This window comes from Ictalurus punctatus, chromosome 4 (assembly GCF_001660625.3).
Source record: "Ictalurus punctatus breed USDA103 chromosome 4, Coco_2.0, whole genome shotgun sequence".
NCBI classification, from domain to species: domain Eukaryota; kingdom Metazoa; phylum Chordata; class Actinopteri; order Siluriformes; family Ictaluridae; genus Ictalurus; species Ictalurus punctatus.
This window is the reverse complement of record NC_071284.1, coordinates 13052501-13071875: the sequence shown is the minus strand read 5'-3', so window position 1 is coordinate 13071875 and position 19375 is coordinate 13052501. Positions and strand designations below refer to the sequence as shown.

Below are 19375 nucleotides of genomic sequence, written 5' to 3'. Positions count from 1 at the left end.
CATTCCGTGCCATCTGAATCACCATTTGAAATTTTTTCAGCTGTCAATGGTCAACTGCAAATCTACGTTTTGTGACAAGACATGAAACCCAAAAGAGATGACTTGAGTTCATGGCCTGTTGCTAAGTAATGAAAATAATATAAATATTTAGTAATTATGTATACATTAAATACGTTACCACATTCTGTAACCCTTAATTTACTCTTAGTTTAGTTCTGTTAGGTGAATATGGCACTTTCCAAAAAGTGCACAGAGAATAATAGACATGTAGTAGACATCACATTATTATTGCATGTTCATTATATTCAAACCTTTAACCAAGTTAGGGTGCTGTAGCTTAACTCCTGTAAACATTAATGAGGTCATCAACCTCTATCTGAATACACATACTGACTAACTAAATAGGAAAATAGCCATTTGAACTGTGATAACAAATTTAAGTAACACAGCAGCAAACACAGAGACATTCATTCTTTCATTCTTCTTTATTAGCCAGCATAGTCAGGGTGAAGTGGGTCAGGAGCCTACCCCAGGAACACTGGCTGCGAGTTGGGAATATACCCCGGAAAAGACGCCAAAGGACAATGCATTGCAGTGCACCATGCACACACAGTCATGCACTAACTGGATGAGATAGTTGGATATAAAAAGTCTACACACTCTTAATTGAAATTGCAGCTGGTTGTCATGTAAAGCTAAAAATCAAGGTAAATCATGTCAGCCATTTTTCCATTGTTAACATGACCTTGAAACCACCAGTCAAAGAAAAACAAAACCCTAGTTGCACAAGTGTGCATGCACACCTTTTCATAATGCAGGCTGTCGCTGTAGCAGAACTGTCCAAAGGTAAGCAGAGTACAGCTGCATTCAGTGAAAGTGATTTTGAGTAATCCTAAATAAAAATCAACTCATCCTGTAGGATTTCCTTGAAATGTTCATGCTTGTTGCCTACATGGTCCACAAGGAGTTGACAAAACATCTACAGGATGGTATTGCTGAGAGGTACGGATCAGTAGTGGGGTATATAAAATGTCAAAGGCATTGGCTCTGGAGCAATGTGTAGACTATTATCAACATGTGGAGATAATGTGGCACCACAGGGACACTGACAAGATCAGGATAATCCACCAAGGTTGATGGCAGGACAAGGTGAAAACTTATCTGGTAGACTACCAAAAAGCTTACAGCCACATTAAAGGTGCTGCAGGTTCTGACAGGTTTCCTAACAATTTCCTGTATTCTGTATTCACAAAAGAAAGATCAACGTCTTGAAATGGCACAGTCAAAGCCCAAACAATTCTATAGAAAACTAGTGGAATTACCGAAAGAGGGATGAGCACAAGATTCCCAGGCAAACTAAAGGACTTGACCTTTTTGCAAGGAAGAGTGGTTAAAATTGCAATATCCAGGTGATGACAGAGACCTACTCACAAAGACCCACTGCTATAATAAATGAAAAGGGTGCTTACACAAAGTATTAAATTAGTTACACTTATGTTCATTTACTAATAATTATCTATTTGTTTTATTTTTTTCTTGAATATTATTGGTTTCAGGGTGGTGCAGTGGTTAGCATTGCTGCCTCACAGCTCCAGAGTCTTGGGATCATACGCTCAGTTGACTGTGCATGTTCTCCCTTTGGAGTATTCTTCCGGCTTCTCCCACCTCATAAAAATATGACAGTAGGTGGATAAATTGCCCCTAGGTGTGACTGATTGTGTGAATGTGTGTACACATGGTGCACTGTGATGGACTGATGTTCCATGTGTGTGTGTGTGTGTGTGTGTGTGTGTGTGTGTATGTATGTATGTATGTATGTATGTATGTATGTATGTATGTATGTATGTATGTATGTATGTATGTATGTATGTATACGTGTGATTATTGGTTTCAAGGTCACAATGGATTTCACAGTCTTGATTTCTGGCTTTACATCACAAACAACTGCAATTTCCATGATGGAAGACAATAGATATAGTAAAAATAATACGATATAAACCTTCTATCCTGTACATAAATAAAATGTATATAAAATACAGTTTACCCATATTACCACTGCCGCTATTGGACTATGGATAAACTATGCAAACCACTATCTGAAAGACAAAACACAAGACCTGTACAGTAGGTGCTCTGTCATTTAATATTTCTGGTGCACACATAATTGGTGGTTAGATGATTTGTTTTTGGGTTATCTTCACTGTGTTCTAGTGGCATGGTGGTTAAGTCCTGTGACTGTGATGCTTTAAGTCATGGGTTTGATCCTGGGATGGAATAGTAAATGATGCTTAATTGTGTGATGGCCTTCTAATGGCTTCAGTGAAGAGTTTCTGTACTGCAGTCTATGGCCATCACAAACAGCAACATGATTCCTGCTGACAGGACCTGTCAAGAAGTTGGGTGACCTGTGCGATGGTTTCATACAAATGTCAGGCATTAGCTTGGTTTCAGGATTCAAAGCTGAATTCTTTTTGCACCTACATGTCCTGCACCTCCAGGGTTGGTGGTTCAAATCCCACCTCCACATAGCGCACAGTGCTTGCATGTTACTCCCATGCTTTGGGGGTTTCCTACAGGTACTCTGGTTTCCTTACCTGGCCCAAAGACATGTGTTGTAGGCATTTTGTGCGATTAACCCTGCAATATGTTGGCACCCCAGCCTTGCACCTCAAGCTCCCTGGGATAGGCTTCCCCACGACCCTGTATAGGATAAACAGTATGAAAAATGGAATGTCCTACACACTAATCCTTAATGAAGACAAGGATAGTAAAGGAACTCCTTAAGGAATTTGTTCAACAAATTTAACTGGAATTATTGTAAGGAAGTTGTCATGCTGTCTGAGGTAATCAACAGAAATCAACACTACATGACACTAATTTTACTTCTGTTCAGGGACATAATTTCAAGACTCAGTTTTCATATAAAAAACAGGATTATTATGTATAATTATTTACCCCCAATAATATATATTATAAATAATATTATAAATAATATTTTTGGAATAATTGCCAAAGTGATAGAACATGTGACAGAATGTCCCCCCAGCCTATGCCAATCATACTATGTCTTTACTATGTATTCTCTCACATACAAATGCATCTCAAAAAATTTGAATATCGTGGGAAAGATCATTTTTTTCCGTAATTTAATTTAAAAAGTGGAACTTTCATGTATTGTAGATTCATTACACATATAGAGTGAAATACTGCAAGACTTTTTGTTTGTTTGTTTTAATCTTCATGATTATGGCTTACAGCTCATGGAAATCAAAAATCCAGTATCTCAAAATGTTTGAATAAAGAATTTATAATACAGAAATATCGACCTGAGAAGAGCTCTAACCAGCTAATTAACTCAAAACACCGCAAAGGTTTTCTGAGCCTCTAATCTCTCAGTCTGGTTCAGTACACACAACCACAATCAATTTTCAGATGAAAGTAAATTTTGCATTTCATTTGGAAATCAAGGTCCCAGAGTCTGGAGGAAGAGTGCAGAGGCAAAGAATCCAAGTTGCTTGAAGTCCAGTGTGAAGTTTCCACAGTCAGTGATGCCATGACATCTGCTGGTGTTGGTCCACTGTGTTTTCTCAAGTCGAGAGTCAATGCAGCATCTACCAGGAGATTTTAGAGCACTTCATGCTTCCATCTGCTAACGAGCTTTATAAAAATGCTGATTTCCTTTTCTAGCAGCACTTGGCACCTGCCCACAGTGCCATACTAACTGGTTTGCTGACCATGGTCTTACTGTGCTTGATGAGCCAGCCAACTCGCCTCACCTGAACCCCATAGAGAATCTATGAGAGACACCAAACCCAAAAAACAGACAAGCTGAAGACTGCTATCAAAGCATCCTGGCCTTGCATACCACCTCAGCAATGCCACAGGCTGATTGCCTTCATGCAACGCTGCATTGATCCAATAATTCGTGCAAAAGGATTAAAGCCCCGACCAAGTATTGAGTGCATAAATTAACATACTTTTCAGAAGGTCGACATTTCTGTATCATAAATTCTTTATTCTAATATTTTGAGATACTGGATTTTTGATTTCCATGAGCTGTAAGCCATAATCATCAAGATTAAAAAAAAAAAGGCTTGAAATATTTCACTTTATGTGTAATGAATCTAGAATATATGAAATTTCCACTTTTTAAATTAAATTATGGAAAAAGTTAACTTTTCCACGATATTACATTTTTTAAAAGATGCACCTGTACTCTTTTTTTTCCGTTTAAACATGTATATCATTTTATTCATTTTATTTCTCCACATATATTCAAAAATATTACTATTTTTTAAAAATAAAATTATTCTTAAACTTAAACTATCTGCTTCTATTCTATTTGAAATTCTTGGGATATGGTTTGATTGTATTAAGGCTCCTGCATTAACAGCGATTTGCTGGTTTTCCCAAGAAAATAAGTTCTGAATTTAGATCTGAGGCAGACCCAGCCATTTGTGCTTTTGTGAAGGAGTAGAAAAGCACCCAGAGGACCTCAAATCTTTTTCACAAGAAAAGTTCAGAAAGAGTTGAGAAGCCCTCAGATGACCTTGAATGTTGTGCACATGAAATGTTCAGCCTGTTTGCCTATTTATTCTACCAAAATTATTTTTTCGTTATCTCTCATTACAAATGTATTTTCTTTCTTGCCCTTCTGGACCTCCTCAGGACACATTAGGACTCAGGCTATTGCCACTTTTTGTGTTGCCCCTTACTGTAACAGTATTGGGACTGGGAGAAGTTAAATATGCACGAACTTTCTGTACAGTTCACCAAAACAGAATGGCTTAATCAGCAGATCATGGAACCTATATCCGTCCCTCAGCGGGCTGCCACTGCAAACAGATCTGGATAATTGCTGGATTTGCATAGAAGTAGCAGACACTCTTCTTCAGAAATGCATCTGATCTTATTCAAATGAGATGTCAGATTAATGATGCACCAGCTTTAAAAGTGTATAAGCAAGAGTATGATCATTTCTAACTAATGTGAATGTGCCTTTAGGAAGTGTATTTCTTCACATAGCATTATATTTCATATTTGAGAGCTGTATCAAAGACAATTTGGAAGTGGGTGTATTTTTTTTTCTTTTTTCTTTTGCATTGGCGAGTTTGTGCAGCAGATTGGTGCATAATGAAGCATTTTTCACAGACGCGCAGCGATCTGCAGCCCAAGCTGGTAGTGTTGTGCTTATATCAACGTGTCTGGCATTTATTCAGCACTTAAACTACTAATCAAACCAAATAGACGAGAAGGAGAATATGATTTATTATTCTTTTTGAAATCCTTGAATTAATAAAAACCCTGTAGACGGAAGCAAGATCAGTAATCACATAGAATATGCACCAGGACAATTTGAGGAAAGGCTGATGAAGGGACGAAGTTAGAAGGGAAAGTAATGAACTGACTGATAGACTGATGAGCTGAAGGCGCGCGCATTTTCAAAGCAAGCCGAACGTTCCAGGGCACGTGCGGCTTCGCTGCAGGTGGCTGACGTCACGTGAGTTTAAAACGGGGCCGCGCGCTTGAGCTGAAGTGGGGAAGTGGACAGCGCTGTGCTGGTGTCGCGGTGCGCGCAGCCTCTTCGGCAGGCTCCACAGTGCCCCTTTCTTCTCGAGTTAAAAACCGCATCACACATTTAAACTGCGGTTTCTTTGCTGTTAAAAACAGAGAACTAAACTGTAATAGCAGAAAGCGGAGACTACAATTTCACGCACGACGCCAGCGGAAGGACGGACGCACGGACGGACGGTGGACGGAAACAGAGACAAACCGTGACCGCTGAGAGGTAGGCTGCGTTTGTGCTTTTCATATTGAAACCAGTGCTTGTTTTTCCCCCCTCTGTTAGTCGTTATGTTTTTATTAAAGTATTAAACACCACAGTAACGTAAAAGTGGACTTTTGGCACGGTTACTCTGCGGCGTCGACGCGCGTTTACGGAGCAAAACGCTTTGGAGTTTGAACCGCTTCACGACGTTGAAACAATACAAATAGAAATCTCAGTTTAAATGAGTTGTGATACAGACAAAAACATCCATGTTATGAAACGACTAATGTATCAGCTGGACACTAACTGCCCCATGGCTTTAAATGAAGTCTTTTATGCAGGGGTTTGAATAAACGGCTCTATATCTGCTGCGTCTCCGCCAGGTTTCCACACTCTTCCCTCTCTTTACATTCCTGCGGCGTAGTGCATGCTGCCTGCTGCACACCTATATTATTAAAGTAATAACAACCCCATAGCTGAACAGGTATTGCGATGCGCACAGCGGTTAAAACGACTCAGCCTGTGTTCATTGAACCAACTTGTGTTGTGATAGCGTTTTTGATTCTGTCCCTCTCTGGTGTTTTTCCCCTTCTTGCCTCGATCGATCTGGAGTTCAGTGATGAAGAGTTGCTGTAATTCAATGGGCAATAAAGACTTGTGTTGCTCACAGCACAGATGTTTCCTTCTAATCGACTCTCTATGTATGAGGTCTATAAAACTGTTTTAACTGGCGATATATAACAGTGCTAATACCACGTTTAGACTATCTTATTCCATCATTATGGCCACAGTCCAATTGACCCAAATTTAATACATTTTTATTTTCACTGCACAGATCACTTTTACCATATACTTAGCTAATGCTGCTGCAAAATTCATCTTTTAATTATGAATATTTGCTGCTAATCATCTTAGAAGAAGAATTGATCCACGGTTTATGGGCTAGAATGACTTCTTTTTGTTTGTGTTTAGCTTTGCAGCTGTGATATGAGCAACACTCCAAAAAACGTGTGGAGAACACTAACCTATTTATTTCTGCTCGTTGAGTTTGTTGAGACTTTTTATTTTTTATTTTTATTAAATAAACGCAGTTGGACCTTTATGCCACTAGATGGGTCTATGGAGCAAGGCAAGGTGCCAGCTGTATTTTTCTGGCGCTTGTGTAAAAAAAAACTCGCGCTTTCATATTCTTATTGGTAGTTATACTTATTGTGACCGTGATTGGGATTACCAAGATCCATTGAATATTATTGGATGTTGGATAAAGAGGACTACTACTATGTCTTTATCCTTGTATTTTAGTTGAATATTTTTGCATATTTTGTCCTCATAATTCATCTTGCTGAATAAAAGATCATGATTTTGATCAATTCAGATACTCTTCCACACTTCAAATTTGGATGTAACAAAAATAATACTTTTATTTGCACATCATTGGATTTGTACAGTGATATTTGAAACATTTTTGGAATAACCGTCTTTCAGATCCCGAGATAGAAAATTTTTTCAAGCATTTGAAAAAAATGCTTTTATTGTGTACAGTGTGCTTGTAACCTTGAAATGTGTTAAATAAATTTTCAGATCGATAATATAATAATAATAATAATATAATGCTTACTGCATGAAATATCACCATGATCTTTTTCCTAGTTAATGGTTAAGAGTTGTAGCCCACTGTCATGGCTACGGCATAGTGGATGGCATATTGCCTTGCATTAGTTAGTAGCTACGCAGCAATCATTCAAACAGTCATAACTGTCATAACAGTACTGTGGCAATACAGTAATGCAGCTTTTGTTTACAGACCTGTGCTTTTAGGCTAATTAAACAGCCCCTTTCTTGAGAATATATTCATTTTTTTTGCACGATGTTTGATCTTCATGAACGGTTAGTCCATCCGCGTCTCCCAGTTTACCAGCATTCGATTTTTGTATCTTATAGGGCTCACTTTTTTAAAAATATGTATACATTTTCCATCATTTTTCATGTTTTGCATACAAAAGATACACTGTATCCTTAATACCTTTTTAGATGTGATTAAGTTTCTAAGTGTGTGTGTGTGTGTGTGTGCATTTGTATGTGTGTGCATGAGGAGCCCTTAAACAATGAAATTGAGTGAGTATTCACCTTTGCTCAGCAGAGTTCTAGATCAGATTGAGTCTGACAGCATTTAATGAGAGAGAAACATGGGTGTTTCTTCTTTTCTCTTTTTTTTCCTTTATCATTTCCCTCACTTTTGCCATGTAATACTGCCAAGGGCAAACGTTGATTTCAAGTCTTTTCATGCTTTGCCACAGCATGTAATGTTTCCAGTTTACACTCTAGTACACCCTTTCAGTTGGAAATCCTGATGTTCTACTCAATCAATACACTTAATTAGTGTTGATTAATGAAGGGCCGTTGGTTGCGCAGTGCTGACAGTTGTTTGAATTCCCAAGGACAAACGTATTGGCATGCTGCATGGTGCCGCTTTGCCAGGCATAATAAGTATCCAGTCAGATTCGAATGTATTGCTTGCGATGATACATTCATGAGCTCCACAGAATTGAAGATGCTCACAGACACTCATTTAAATTAGTAAGGTATCAGTACAGGCAATTTGGTGCACAAAAACGAGTTTAGTCATTAGGAATTGATTTGCATTCTGTGTCTGCATTCCCAGATAAGAGCAAATAAGCAGCATTCCTTTGTTGCAGTAAATCGATAATAATAAACATAACAGGGAAGTATTAAATGACAATGACAGTGAGATGTGCGTTACTATCAGATGCGTTTTAAAACATGCATTGTCTTTAGAGATCTAGACAACATGAAATAATTGTATTGGTTTAAACTTGAATAATATGGTAAAGGGTTAGAAGTTGTATACAGTACAGTGGCAAGAAAAAGTATGTCAACCTTTGGCAATTACATGGTTTTCTGCAAAAATTTGTCATAAAAATATTGATCTGATCTTCATCTAAGTCAAGGGTATTGACAAATATAATGTGTCTAAAATAATAACACAATAAATTCTGATCCCTCATGTCTTTATTGAACACACTCATTCAATATTCAAAATGGCAATGGAAAAAGTAATTGAACCCTTAGAATTAATAACCGGTTGACCCCCCCACTTGGCAGCAATACCCTCAACCAGGCGCTTAATGTAGCTGTTGATCAGACCTGCACATCGTTCAGGAGGAATTTTAGCCCATTCTTCCTGGCAGAACTGCTTTGGCTCTGTCATATTCTTTGGACATCTCATGTGTATGGCTCTCTTCAAGTCATTCCATAGCATCTCTATTGGGTTGAGGTCTGGGCTCTGACTTGGCTACTCCAAAAGGCGGATTTTGTTTTTCTGAAGCCATTCTGTTGTGGACTTGCTCCGGTCTTTTGGGTCGTTGTCCTGTTGCATCATCCAAGTTCTACACAGTTTCAGCTGACGTACAGATATTCTCACATTATCCTGACATTATTATGTCTGATATACTTGGGAATTCATCTTCAGCTCAATGATTGCAAGCTGGCCAGGCCCTGATGCAGCAAATCATGATGTTTCCTCCATCATACTTTACGGTTGGGAGGATGTTTTCATGATGATATGCCGTGCCCTTTGTACGCCAGATGTAGTGCTGTGTAGTTTTTCCAAAAAGTTCAATCTTAGTTTCATCAGTCCACAAAACATTTTGCCAATACCGCTGTGGAGTGTCAATGTGCTCTTTTGCAAACTTAAGGCATGCAGCAATGTTCTTTTTAGTAAGCAATGGCTTCCTTCGTGGTGTCCTGCCATAGATACCCTGCTTGTTCAATGTTTTACGTATTGTAGACTCATGAACAGAGATGTTAGCTAGTTCCAATGATGCCTTCAAATCTTCGGCTGTCATTCGGGGTTGTTTCTTTACCTCATTGATGAGTCTTCGTTGTGCTCTTGGTGTCATTTTGACTGGGCGCCCACTTCTTTGTAGAATAGCAACAGTCCCAAAGTGTCTCCATTTGTAAAATGTTTGCCTAACTGTTTCTAAAGTCTTTGAAATCACTTTGTAACCCTTGCCAGATTTATGTAAATCAACAATTCTTGATCATAGATCCTCTGAAAGCTCTTTTTGGCAAGGCATGGCTCACATAAGCGTGTGCTTCTTGTGCAGAGCAAACTCCAAAAGTTTGAGGGGTTTTTATCAGTCAAAGTAGCTGTAGTCCACACCTCCAAACTCATTTTCTTATTGAGACTCCAGGTGTGCTAAAACCTGACTCCAATTAGCTTTTTTCAGGTCATTAACTCAAGGGTTCACATACTTTTTTCCACAAGCACTATGAGGTTTTTTTGGTTGTTCTCAATAAAGACATGAACGATCAGAATTTTTTTTGTTATTATTTTAGGCACATTATATTTGTCAATACGCTTGACTTAGATGAAGAGCAGATCACAGTTTATAACAAATTTATGCAGAAAACCATGAAATTCCAAATGGTTCACATACTTTTTCTTGCCAGTGTACATATATTGGGGTGTGTGTCTGTGTGTGTGTGTGTGTATGGAGGGGAGGGGGGGTTTCATGTAATATCCAAACTGCAAAAATATTGTCTTGCCCTGTTCTGAATCTTTCCAAACGGCTCAAATAAACATTACATTCACCTTCATCAGAAAGTTGCAAAGCTTATATAAGATTAACTGTAACCTTTGAATTACGGAAGACTGATTATTGAATGGAGTGCTTTTAAAACACCAGTAATGAGACACAGGAAGAACGTGATAGAGCACTCGGATAAGACGTGAAGAATCAAGGTGCTCAGTGTTTTGCTAATGAGGCCAGAAATTAAGTCTGTGTTAGTGGTTTGTTGTTTTACAGATGCATTTCTGTACTTCGCAAGTACTTCTTGTGAGCTCACTTTAAGAGAAACAGACGCAGGAAACCTTCATAAGAGGGCAGGTTCTCTACTATCAACCAGTTATGACATTGTCAATTCATATAGTGTTTCAGACTCTGTGGAGTAATCTGTCTCTCTAAACCAAATTTAGGAATGACTGATGAAAGTTTGAACAAATAAAATGTGAATGGATATTCTATTAAATGAAAGTTCATAAAGTTAGCCAAGTGAGACTGCTTTTATAGACTTATGGGATATTTTTTACTCAGTGTCTAATCAAACGGTTCAGATGTAATAATACTCAATTCTGAGTGAAGAATTGCTGTCTTTCTTAAACCAATTACTGCAGCGGCATGTAGTTATTTCATGTAAGCAAACTGATGGATTAAACCTGATGCACACGATGTAATCACACTTTTTTTCTGGAGACTGTTGAGAAGTCCTTGGCTTGTAAGAAACTCATTATGTAGTATTATAAACAGCTCCATCTAATCATTTCAATCTTGTAGAATTCAATATGAATGAATCAGAGAGAGAGAGAGAGAGAGATAGTGAAAAGATGTTTTCATCTCCTATCGAACCATGACCTTTATTCTGCAAATGAAGCCATTTTTTTTACACGATTGACAGATGTTATTTTAGTAAAAGTTTACTTGCCAAAATACAATGACCAACTACCCTGGAGCCATGGCAACTGCATTACATAACACTGGTGAAAAATATGAAGGCAAAAGCAGGAACAGTACTTTAAAAACAACAAAATGAAAAATAGGGCTTGGTCACACTCCTGACAGATGGTCTTTTATGATTTCTTAATGAAACATATATAATTGCTTCAGTTTTTGAAATTGCTAAAAGAATGTGTGGGATTTTAAATGGCAAGGCCTTGCATACTTTTTGTCTACGTCCCCTCCAAACGCACTGGAACAGCAGAGCCAATTTTTTTGTTTTTGCTATACAGTGAAGACATTTGAGTTTGAGATCATAAGAATAATAATGAGACGATAGATCAGAATTTCAGCTTTCATTTCCTGATATTTACATCAAGATGTGTTTGAACCCAACCATTTTTCAAGTGATCAAATTTATTGGAACAGGCAACCAGGTGTGCGTTCAAAGAATTTCAAGAAATGGCGACATTTGGGAACCTCATATGAAAGTCTGAGTCACATCAAAGTCTAGTTCCATACACAGAGTCAAAGAATGTTTGCTTTGGTGCAAACTTTGAAATCTTTAACAGTAACTTTGATTAAACTGAAAATGAGTCTAAGAAATCGACAGCTCCAAAGAAACTGAGTCAGTAGTCAGATGTGTACTGTTAAAGAATGAGATATACAGTCCCCTCTGAAAATATTAAAGCAAGGGCAATTATATTGTTTTTGCTATACATTGAAGAGATTTGCTATACATTGAGTTTGAGATCAAAAATTGAGTGAGACAGTAGATCAGAATTTCAGCTTTCATTTCCTCATATGTACATTTACATTGTTCAACTTAAAGTAGAACATGGCACATTTTGTTTGAACCCACCCATTTTTGGTCACTACCGACTTTTTGTCCAAAAAATCCTTAATTGTGTGGTGTCATTACAATTATTTTACTGTTCTGGATCAAGTCAGAGCCTCCCCGATCCCAAATCGTAAATATCAAACATGTTTGATATTTGATCGGGCTGCCAGAGGCGGGATACCTGCAATAGTGCTTTTATAGCAGGAACATGGCAGCCACAAACATGCCACGGGAGAGATGACTTTGTGTGTGTTTACAAAGAAATGGCTATGATGTAGAGGATATTTTGTAAATAAAATTACATTTTGCTAAAATTGCTATTTTGCTTCTCCTGTTTTTGTTTTTTGTTGCAAAATATAGACAGGAGAGTCTGCTGATGATGTCAATCGTCCTCCATATTTGTTTTTCTTCTGAAGTCACGTTTGATAAAACGTGAGTTTCTGTGAGATCTCATGTCTGTGAAATTGTTACTACAATCGCCAGGTGTTGTCTAGCGGTCTGGCCGAATCATCTAGCAATGTTAAAAACTGGTTGAAACTGTCTTTGTCTGTGGTTTCCCATGGACTTAAAATCAGTTAAGATAAAAAAAAAAATCTTTGTGTGTCCCTGGCATTAATTGTTTAAACAAGTTATAGCTCTGAATGTCTATCCTTGGTTTTAGCCGTAGGTAACACCCGTGAAGACGGCATTTGTTAAAAATAGATAAATCCACATGAAGACCATAGAGCTGTCTATGGGAGAAAAACAAGCTAATCAGAGCCATGGCACAAGCACTGGGTATAGCCAGTACAACAATTAGGAATGAAAACAACAGGAGTTGATGGAAAAAAAAAAACATGATTGTGAGAGCTGTGAAGAAAAAGCAAAAAACCTTAGTCAGTGACATCACTAACAGCAACCACAGGGCAGGGGTGAAGGTATCACAGTCCACTGTTTTAAGAAGACTTTGAGAGCAGAAATATAGAGGCCATACCACAAGATGCAAACCTCTCAACAGCAGTAAGAAGCAGAAGGCCAGATTGGAATTTTCAATGAAATACAGAGTTGAGCAACAAAAGTGAAATACTTCATCAAGGGATAAAAGTTAAAGGTGTTATACTGGCCAAGTCAGTCTACAGATCAGTGATGTCAGTGAGTTGCTAATTTCATGCAGTTGTTGCAAGCAAGGGATATGCAACCAAACATTGAGTGTTAATTACTTTAAGACGATCTGTTCCTATACTTTAGCTCACCTAAAAATTGGGTGGGCTGCCACTAAATGTCCCATATTCGGATGTGTTTATCACATCTAGATGTAAATAGCAGGAACAGAAAGCTCAAATTCTATCGTCTCATGTTCATTTTTTGATCTCAAACCCAAATGTGTTCAGTGTATAGAAAAACAAAAGAACTGGCCTTGCTGTTCCAATACTTTCAGAGCTGACTATATATCTTGACTTTCCACTGACTTTCTCACTTTGTGGTCCAATACACAGAGAAAGTGCTCCATAGTCACCCTCTGCACCACTAGTGGGTGAAAGCTCACCCACCAGGAGAAAGTAGCAAGTCATTCAGGACGCCTAGTGTGTAGTAGAGGTGTGAATCGGGACCCCAAGAACAGAACAAAGTAGTCATGGGAGTGGGAAGTTTTTACTTTCATGTGGATGGTCAAAGAAGAAAAGGCAGGTTGATTATTACTGTATTTACACATTCATTCAGTCATATTCAGTAATGGCTTTATCCTGGTCAAGGTCAGTTAGGTTTAAATGTATACTACTATTATTTATAACTCTGTTCATTAGAAAATATTGTGGGTGGGTACAAGCAAAGATGACTTTGGAAGCGAGTGGGATTTTAAAGAACATGCTCTTGAACGTACTACTGATACTTATCAGCAACAGAGGGATGAGTTTTAGTGTTGACTGTCAAAATGTTGTCGCAGGCCAGCTGCTGTGGGAGAGAGACAGCGAGAGAGACAAACACAGAGAGACACCCCAAGAGACAGGGAGAGAGACACCCACTCACACAGAAAGTGAGACAGCAGTATAGAGAATCGTTATCTCATAGTAACCTGCTGTGAGCATGCATGCAACATCTCTCCCTTCTCTGCCAGTGAGCTATGCTTTTATTACCTGCTGAGGTTACATGCGGAGAAGGCTTAATGCAATCATTGCGCTCCAACTGTGAGTGCTTGGGGCTAGCTCCGCCCCAAGCGGACTTGTTTTATTTTTCTGGGGCCATGCATGGCTGTTCATGGTGTTTAACTGGCTTTCTGGGGCAGTGGTACTCCTTTATCCGACTGTTTCTAAACCTTCTTCTATGGATGATGAGAAGCTTTAGAACAAATAACCTGAAAGACTATATCAGATGAAAAATTTCAGTTTGTTTTATGTGATTTAAAAAAAAAATACATTTGTTATAGCGCTAACATGATAATCCGTGATTTATTTACATTTATTTGTTTGGAAGACACTTTTTTTAAATACAAAACGTCTTTCATGTAGCTTTAGTTATTTGAGGTGATTTAAACATACAACTTAATCATTAGCACGGACCCTGCGGAGTTACCACTGTACTCAACAAGAAAGGGGAATTAGCTACTTGTGGCCATTCCCTATCAGATGAGATTTGAGGTTTAAAGTATAATGCATTCTCATAATTTTGGAAAAGAGAATGTTAGAGTTTTACTCCCATTACGTGTATCAGTAGCAAATACCATTTGTCATTTGTAAGCTTGATTCTGAAGAATACAACTTGCTCACCTTTTATTAATAGTTTGTAACAGTAAAAGCGTGCAGGAACCTTCCTCTGTATGAAAAAGTATCCTGATTTTTAAGGTTTGGATAACACGTAGTATGTGAATTAGCCTTTTCTCAGTTAAACTGTGTGAGGGGAAAATCAACTGAAAATGTGCTTGAGAGGCTACTATAGCAAAATACTTTTATGTTGTAAATTGACTTACATTGACAAGTGGATAATAGAAAATTACATTGCTATGAGTTGAGTGTTAGTATCATGACAGTTTCATTTCACCCTGAGAAACAAGAATATTGACATTCAGTTTATCCATAGAGTTTAAAGAAATGTGCCAGATCTCCTGCATTCGAAAATCTGAGTTAAGACAGCAGGGTGTAATTTTGAACCAAGAATTTGAGGTTGATTTCAACTGATCCTTGCAAGGCTTTAAGAAGAGTTTTGTTTGTTTGTTTGTTTGTTTGTTTTGATTTTTTCTTGTTTCTGCAAGGAGCCACATCGGAGTGACTTCATGGAGTCAAATGGGAGTAACCTTAAACATCTCATTTCAATGGGATTCAAATCCAGTCCATTCAATAACCCACCATTTCTTCTTTTTGAATCATTCCTTGGTGGATTTGCTATTGTGCTTAGGATCATTATCCTGTTGAAAGGCCCACTTTTGGTTCAACTTCAGCTTTTGGACAGATGGCCTCACATTATCTTCAAACACTCTTTGATATGATGCAGAATTCATAGTTGAACCTGTCCAGTCCCTGAGGCAGCAAAGCAACCCCAAACCATAACATTTCCACCACCGTGCCTCACAGTTGGTATGAGGTGCTTCTCCTGAAAAGCTATATTTGGTCTGGGCCAAACATGTCTGCTGTTACTGCGGCCAAACAACTCTATATTTGAGTCATCTGTCCCGAGCACATTATTCCAAAAAGGCCTGGTCTTTGTCTATATGCTCATTGCAAGACTACAGTTTGCCAAAGGCTTTTTCCTGGCACGCTGCCCATACAGGTCAAATTTTTGGGGTTCTTGGAGACTACTTATTGATCAGATGGTCTACTCTTGGGCTGAATTTGCTGGGATGGCCTGTCCTGGACAAATTGGCAGTCTTTTGAAGTCTGCGCAATTTGTAGATTATTTTCCTTACAGTGGAATGATGTATTTTGAATAATTTAGAGATCTTTTTAAATCCCTAACCAGACTAATAGGTATCCAAAACTTTTTTCGGAAGGCCTTATAGAACTCTTTAGATCTTGGCATGATGACACTTGTTAGGTGTCTAAAACCTGTAGTTTTAATCACACACAGCTGTTGCCAATAACACACTCACTCACACACACACACACACACACACACCACCCTTTTAAAAAGAAACTTTCATTCACAAGGACTTTGTGAAGTAACACTCAGTGTACCTATCTAACTTACCAAGCCGTTGATCATTGTTTTGCTATCCTGGTTTTTGAACTCTGTTTCTGCTTCCAGGTTTTCGTATTTTGCATTGTTCTGCTCTGTGTTGTTTGCTGATTGCCTGAACCCCTATTTGTTTCTGACCACGCTTTTGCCTCTCATATTGGATTTGTTTACTGGATTTTCATTAAATACCCTTTCAACTGCATTTGCATCCGTCTCAGACCCTCCACTGTAACAACACCACACACCTCAATAGCGAAGGGAACACCAGACACTTGATATGGGTGGGGTATAAATAAGACAGGTTCTACCTGCACTCCCTAAGTATGTTCTGACCACTGGCACCCAAACTTGTACACCTGATTTAAATGATATGGATTTGAAGGTAATTTGTGATAATGTAGGACTGTATTGACTTTTCCAATTTCCATGAGGCATACTTATTTTTTTCACATGACTGTAGATGTGTGTAAAAGAATACTAAATGTGGATGTGAAATTGTTTCTGACAAAAAAGTTCCTATAAACCATTTAGAAAACCTTTATTAAATTATTAATTGCAAATCAACTTAAAATCCTGTATGTGAACAATTGCCTTGACTTCACCTAGATAACATTCCCAAATATCCTCATGTGGTGGGACACAGGCATTATAAATATGGTCTTAGGTAATTAGTTATGGTAATTTTGTTATTTCTGGGTTGGGAGTTTGAATCCCACCCAGTTTGCATGTGCTCCCCGTGCTTCAGGTGTTTTCTCCGGGTACTCCGTTTTCGTGCCCCAGTCCAAAGATATGCGTTGTAGGCTGATTGGCATTTTCAAATTGTCTGTAATGTGTGAAGGGCTGTATGAATGTGTACAATTGTACCCTGCGATGGGTTGGCACCCTGTCCAGGGTGTTCCCCGCCTTGTGCCCCGAGTTCCCTGGGATTGGCTCTAGGCTCCTCCGTGACCCTGTGTAGGATAAGCAGTATGGAATATGGATGGATGGAAATGCAACACCAGACCAAAAAACAGTTGCTTGCAAATGAAAGTTAATGAAGAATTTTTTTTTTTTTGTGAATTGCACCATCAGCTGGGTACTCTAACAAAGCAAGTACAGCAACGGCAGTTTACTTTTGCCAGATTTCTGACTATATTTCTTTGGAATTTTAATAAGTTGTCCAATAGTAGTCATTATGTAATACTGGATTAACTGAAAGTCCCCCCCCCACCCCACAGACGTGAGGCTGCATTAGCATACCTGTACATAAGCACAAAAAACTTTGTATGCATACTTTTCAGTTTCTGTGCATATAAGAACATACTCACATAAGTGAATTCATTCACATGCATACATGGCTGTTTACATACATGGAAGGAACAACATGGAATACATGGAATTTATGATCAGATCTGATATAAAACATACAGTGCCCTCCGCTAATATTGGCACCCTTGGTAAATATGAACAAAGAAGGCTGTGAAAAATGTTCTTTATTGTTGAACCTTTTGATCTTTTGTTCAAACAATTTACAAAAAATCCTCTGCTCTCATGGATTTCAAACAATTGCAAACAAAACACCGGTTTATCAAAAAAAAACTTTGTTAAATATAGGTGTGCAACAATTATTAGCACCCCTGTGCATTCATATGAGAAAAATATATTTGAAGTATATTCCCATTTATATTTTTAATTTTTTGGTACACTTGGGTGACTAGGAACAGGTAATTGTTCAGCTCTGATTTCCTGTTTCACAGGGGTATACCTATGAGGTAGCACATAGGCCAAATTCCCTTAGTCATTAATAACGATGGGTAAGACCAAGGAATATAGCTGTGAAGTGTGGCAAAAGGTTGTTGAGCGTTACAAAATTGAAAGTGGCTATAAGAAAATAGCACAAGCATTGAAATGCCCATTTCCACCAGCAGGGAAATAATTAAGAAGTTCCAGTCAACTGGAAATGTTATGGATCAACCTGGAAGAGGACGCGTATCTATATTGTCTCAACGCACTGTGAAGAGGATGGTTTGAGTGGCCAAGAAATCTCCAAGTATCACAGCTGGAGAATTGAAGAAGTTAGTTGCGTCTTGAGGTCAGAAAGTCTCCAAAACTACAATTGGAATTCACCTACATCACAAGTTGTTTGGAAATGTTTCAAGAAAAACGCCTCGACTCCCATCCAAAAACAAACTCAAGCATCTTCAGTTTGCCAGACACTACTGCAACTTCAAATGGGGTTGAGTTCTAAGGTCAGATGAAACCAAAATAGAGCTTTTTGGCAATAAATACCAGAGGCGGTTTTGGTGCACACAGAGAGGTAGCCATATGGAAAAGTACCTCATGCCCATGGTTAAATATGGTGGTGGCTCTTTAATGTTTTTGGGCTGTTTTTCTGCCAGAGGACCTGGACATTTTGTTAGGATACATGACATCATGGACTCTATCAAATATCAACAGATATTAAATGAAAACCTAACTGCCTCTGGCAGAAATCTTAAAATGGGCCATAGTTGGATCTTCCAGCAGGACAATGATCCAAAACATACATCAAAATCAACACAAAAATAATTTACTGACCATAAAATCAAGGTCCTGCCATGTTCATCCCAGTCCCCTGACTTGAAACCCATAGAAAACCTGTGGTGTGAACTGAAGAGTAGAGTCCACCAGTGTGTACCTCGAAATTTTATCATTATTATTCACAGCTGTTTATGTTTTACCTTTGAATTACGTTAATTATTTAAACCCCTCGTGTGTGTTTGTACAGTGCAAAGTATTGTGTGTTTCTGTGTTTTCCGCCAGACCCGTACTAAGACTTTTTTCTCGTTTATTTCTCGTTTCATGGATTTTGATCCTGTTTTTGCCCTCCTGTTTATTGATCCTCTTTTTGCCTAGTCTTTTTTCTGTTTGCTGTTTGCCTGACCTTTTGCTTGTTTTGACTACAATTGTGATGCACATTTTGGATTTGTCTGTCTGCCCCTTAATAAAGCTCTTAACTGCATTTGCATCCTGCATCACCTCCTTGCATACATGATGATGAGCATAAGAGCTTCTGATAAATCACAGGAAAGGTATGCACTGCTTGTTAAAAAAGGAGAGGGGTGGAATTCCCAGCACTTTCAAGTAAAT

At 38.3% G+C, this 19375-nt stretch overlaps 1 protein-coding gene and 1 non-coding gene across 4 annotated transcripts in view; both read left to right on the top strand.

The window, feature by feature from the left end:
• The first annotated feature begins 2296 nt into the window (after window positions 1-2296).
• On the top strand, window positions 2297-2427 carry LOC124628137 (small Cajal body-specific RNA 14). The gene has a single exon (XR_006982457.1). It is a non-coding gene; the product is annotated as a small Cajal body-specific RNA 14 (non-coding RNA).
• A 3116-nt stretch (window positions 2428-5543) lies between these two features.
• Window positions 5544-19375, top strand: part of megf11 (multiple EGF-like-domains 11) — a 135074-nt gene continuing 121242 nt past the window's right edge. For all 3 annotated transcript variants that reach the window (XM_053677973.1, XM_017466556.3, XM_047154947.2), the window contains exon 1: window positions 5544-5788. The gene's annotated coding sequence lies outside the window, so the exon portion shown is untranslated. The remainder of the gene's footprint in view (window positions 5789-19375) is intronic.